The following is a 4,715-nucleotide window of genomic DNA, read 5'->3' on the forward strand; positions in this document are numbered from 1 at the left end:
TTAAACTATGATTGAGATGAGGAAGAAACCTCAAACATGGCATTCAAGGTGGAGATCAAGTGTAGACACTATCATGGAATGTCATTTGGACCTAGCGATATGGCATGGCCACTACTTCATCTTTCTTGAGCTCATATAAGTGAGCACTAGTACCATTCTTAGAAGCACAATGGACAAAACTACTAGTAGGAACATCACGCTGCCCAATTTTTACAACTTGGAGCAGCGGATTTGCAATGTATTTGCGGGCTGAGGGGTTGCAGTTTGGAGGACATGCCAATCACATACAACTTATTTTATACATGAGGAAGGTACATGTGACTGGCTTTCACACACACACACATATATATATATATGGGATCACTCATGATTTTTTGTCTTGACAAAACACAAGATCAATAAGCATGCATTTCACTGGCCAATGATGAGGATTCTAATTGCGCATGGTTTAGCTCATTATTTTGCTTGGCCATGTATTTATGTCTGGTTTAGGCATCAAAAGGAACAATTTGGTCGAGTGGCTATGAAGTGGTTACATCTAGAATCACGCGTGAAGATTGACTATTCTTGCAGCTCTTGGTACACTCTTTGGGACAACATTCATTTGGCTATTGCTCAACTTTGATAATAGATGTGAAGTATTTTCATGTTCTATACTTCTACATTCTGTGAGACCTTTTAACATTTTTTTGTTTTTGGTTTTTGATATTAATAAAAAAACACCATTAAGCACCCAGCTTAGTGGTATATTTACTTAAAAACATCTTAAACTTTCTTTTTTAAAAAAAAGGAAAATGGTATTGATGGTTTTATACTTTTTGACAATTTATTTATAAGTTAACCTATATTGCTAGGAGTTGTTTGATTTTATGAATTAATTACATAATAATTGTATAAAATTTAGTATTGGTTTATCCAATGTCTGATTTGTATTTTGAATCATAATCATATAACTAATTCAAATATAATCCAATACACTATCTAATATATTATACTACTAACAACATGAGATAATTTATCCATTGTATAACTTACAGATGCACAAAGCACCTAGGGACAAAAGTAATCTTATTTCTTTTAGAAGTACATGAAGGTCAAATATCCAAAAGTATAATCATGTTAAAATTCAAGTATTACTAGCATGATTCCCTAATCTCTACATAACTGTAGTGAATCAACAGGATTAGATGTTTGCAGGATGAAAAATCCACATAGGAGACAAATACTTCTATTTCATTAGAAAAATGAAATGATGCAACCCAGGAAGGGCTAACCAAATATTTATGTATAAAATAAAAGCTGCTGATGTAAAAATGTTAGTCGCATTATTGGCACACATCTGAAATTTGATTCCCCAATTTAATTTCATAATAAAAGCAACGAAAAAGGGATTGTGCTTAGGATTTACTAGACCAGCTTCAAAGATATAATATATCTCAGCAAATCTGAAGACTAAAAGCGAATTTAATTTACGAGCAGATTAACACCTCCCTTCCCATCAAATCGAACAAAGGGGGCTGCCTGAATTTCTACTCATGATCAGATACAAAGAAATAAACACATCAAAATCTCTTAAATTGCTTTAAGGAGTTTCAACATTGTATATACACAACGTAATTTTTAGACAAACAATATTCCAATGAACTCCTTGCACCCCTAGCCTCACCCTTAGCTTATAACATGACATATTCAAAGCACTAAAGAAAACAACTACTCAATCCTATAAAATTTTAATAGGAAAACTATATATATGTTCTATTATTTAAGATTGAGAAAAAATGGAATGAAAAAAAGGGACAAATTTTGGAAGGGCTCAGAGGTTTGCTTCATGTGTTCAAAGAAGAAAACTGTTTTAAGGTTCTTTCTCATACAAGAGGTGTCAGAAATTATAAAAGCATCATCATCTTTGCTCCTTCACTCATAACCAAAAACTTAATCAAACACCGAAAAAGAACAAAGCTATAAACTTTTAAAACCATAGCATCTCAAATTCAAATATATTAGAAGAAGAAAAATGAATTTCTATTTCAAAATCCAGGGGGAATTTTGAAGGTTGAGGGGGGAGGGATTGAATAGAGAAGGAGAAGAGTGTGGTTGCTAAATAGCTGTGCATAATATTGCTGCAAACTAGGGTTTGGCACTTCTTCAATCTCCACTATTGACACTGTACTAATAGATTTTGGATGGGATTGATGATTTCGAAATGTTAGCCCAAGACCACCCAAAAGCCCAGTATCTAACTACAGTGTAAAAATTGAGGAAACTACTAGAATAGTCACAAATAGATAATATCTACCAATAATTAGTCATACCAAAAATAGCCATAAAAAAGTTAGCAATGATATACGATATTCAAAAACATAGGCTAAATTTCTTTTCAATGGGTATGTTTGGAATTCTTCGAAAACATATAAATACCACCAGCATACCAAAATTGAGAGAGATTGAATGTGATTTGGATTAGTTTGGAATTAAAGTTCAAAAACATAGGCAAAAACGTTTTTTTCAATGGGTATAGTTGGAATTTATTGAAAATACATATATGAGTAAATATACAAATTTTAAGAAAGATTAGAGGTGATTTGAAATAGCTTTGAGAATAAATTTGTGGTTGAAATCGAGTTTAAAAATTTCTCTGCAACTAATAAATGATGGAAAATGCATGATTTTGGGTATAGCTTCATATCATTTTGTATGTGAGTTGTGGGATATTACATATTTATAAATATAAAATATGCTCATTACATATTTATTGAATGTAAGAATGAGTTTGGATGGAAGTTGGAGAAAATCGGATGATTTGATTCAAAAAGAAGTTGAGAGGAAAGAGCTGGGAGCGTTCCACAATTGGTGCATTGGATGAAGGTAGGCACGAAATGGCCAAGGAAATAAACAAAAAAATAGTGAAGTATGGAGGTTGGCACTGGACCTGGCACGTGAAAGAACAAAAAAGAGAAAAAAAAATAGCTGGGAGCGTGTCTAGGGAGCGCACATTGCACCAACCCTAGAACGCGACTCAACTTTTCCTTCTCGAATTAGGAGAGAACGCACCACATCAACCCTAATTGATATAAATACATCATAAAACGTCCTTTTAAAGGGAGAGACACTACTTTAGGGTTAGACAACACCTAAGGAGCGGAGAACACACTAGGAGCATGGAGGAAGATTCAACCACGAGTTTTCCTTTCTTCTTCCGATTTTTCTTGTTGGTTATAATTTTAAGTAATGTAATTTTACGTAGTATTATGAATAGCTAAATTTATTATCTAGAGTTTTGGTGGAACCTTTTGGAGGATTAATTCCCGTTATATTTCAATAACCCTACTTGTTCAACTACGTGTTTATTTTAGTTAATTAAAGAGCTCATAATTGACTGTGCATATTTATTATATATTGCTTGAGAAAGAGTGCATATTTAGGTTGTTGTCGAACAGCGTCACTCCTGAGGTATATGAGAGATCAATATGGCAAGTTTAAAAGCGGGATCAGAGATAACGAAGCTTTAATTGATCATAGTGAGTGGTAAAAAAGTGCAAGTCAGCGTAATTCGAGAGAATATGACTAGTACATTATTGTAGTTGCTCGAGAGAGAATTACAATAAGTCGAATGCTCATGATCAATAGAATTCATACACAAAATTATAGGAGATGCAACAAAAAGGATTATGACATTTGAGAAAATCATAACTCTAGGCCTCCTTAATTTTATCTCCAACCCTTAGTATCGCTAGTTGTTAATTTACTACTTTAGTTGTTAATTAATTAGTTAGACATAAGAATCTTGATATTTATAGTTTGAAAATTGTTTGATCTTGTCTTCTTAGTGATACTTAACAGTTACAACAAAATATTAGTTCGTTGTGGGATTCGAATCCGGACTCTTAGACCATATTATATTTGCAGCGATCACTTATTATTTTTAGGACTAGAGCTGGGCGTGATAAATTTTTGGCGCTGTTACCGGGGAACTAATGGTGTAGTTATTGTTGTAAATATTGCTTAGTGTCAAGTTTGAACTTTTATTTTATTTTATTTTATTTTTTATTTGAGAGACATGACATCTTGAAATTCTGGGAGTTTTGATGTTGGTAATTCTACTTTTGATCTTCTTCATGCATATTGTGAAGGAAACTACCCGTGGCAGAATTATCAAAATATTTTCAAGAGCGAGTTATGTGTAATCCACATCCAATCCGCACTCATGAAAATGATCATTGGAAGAATAGTACCTAACAATAGTCAGGGTCGATTTTCACATGGAGTTTAATATGAGTGTTAGGGTGTAAACTTAACGAGAGTAAATGAAATAATTAAATTGCACTTCCAAATAAGGGATTTTATTTTCTACCTCTAAATTAACACTAACAATTATAAACTAAGGAGAAGAAACCAGAAAGCGAGTAATTATTTTTGTTGTTTTTACCAAATGGTTAAAAGGTCTAGGGTAGTGAACTTTACCTACGTGTTCGCCTAATGGGTTAAGTACGTTAACACTTGTTTTATTTTTTGGGGTGTATCATAGCTTTCAACTCTAAGTTACCCACTTAATACATCTTGCTCATAGAGTGATTTTGCCCAATTTGATTTTCTCAAGCCCAAATGGGTAGCAAGCTAAATAGTTGACATGAGCTCAAGTCGGATTTTCCTTATCTCTAATTCAAGCCCTTTAAGTAGGCTAATCAAATCATTAACTAGCCAATTTCCTAGACTAG

General features: G+C 33.1%; 2 non-coding genes across 2 annotated transcripts; both read right to left on the minus strand.

Annotated features, from left to right (window-relative positions):
* Positions 1-1,390: 1,390 nt before the first annotated feature.
* Positions 1,391-1,523, minus strand: LOC142176912 (small nucleolar RNA snoR77). The gene has a single exon (XR_012705715.1). It is a non-coding gene; the product is annotated as a small nucleolar RNA snoR77 (small nucleolar RNA).
* A 287-nt stretch (positions 1,524-1,810) lies between these two features.
* LOC142176904 (small nucleolar RNA snoR1) lies at positions 1,811-1,911 on the minus strand. Its single transcript, XR_012705708.1, has one exon. It is a non-coding gene; the product is annotated as a small nucleolar RNA snoR1 (small nucleolar RNA).
* Between the last annotated feature and the right edge of the window lie 2,804 nt (positions 1,912-4,715).

Source organism: Nicotiana tabacum, chromosome 22, assembly GCF_000715075.1.
Source record: "Nicotiana tabacum cultivar K326 chromosome 22, ASM71507v2, whole genome shotgun sequence".
NCBI lineage: Eukaryota > Viridiplantae > Streptophyta > Magnoliopsida > Solanales > Solanaceae > Nicotiana > Nicotiana tabacum.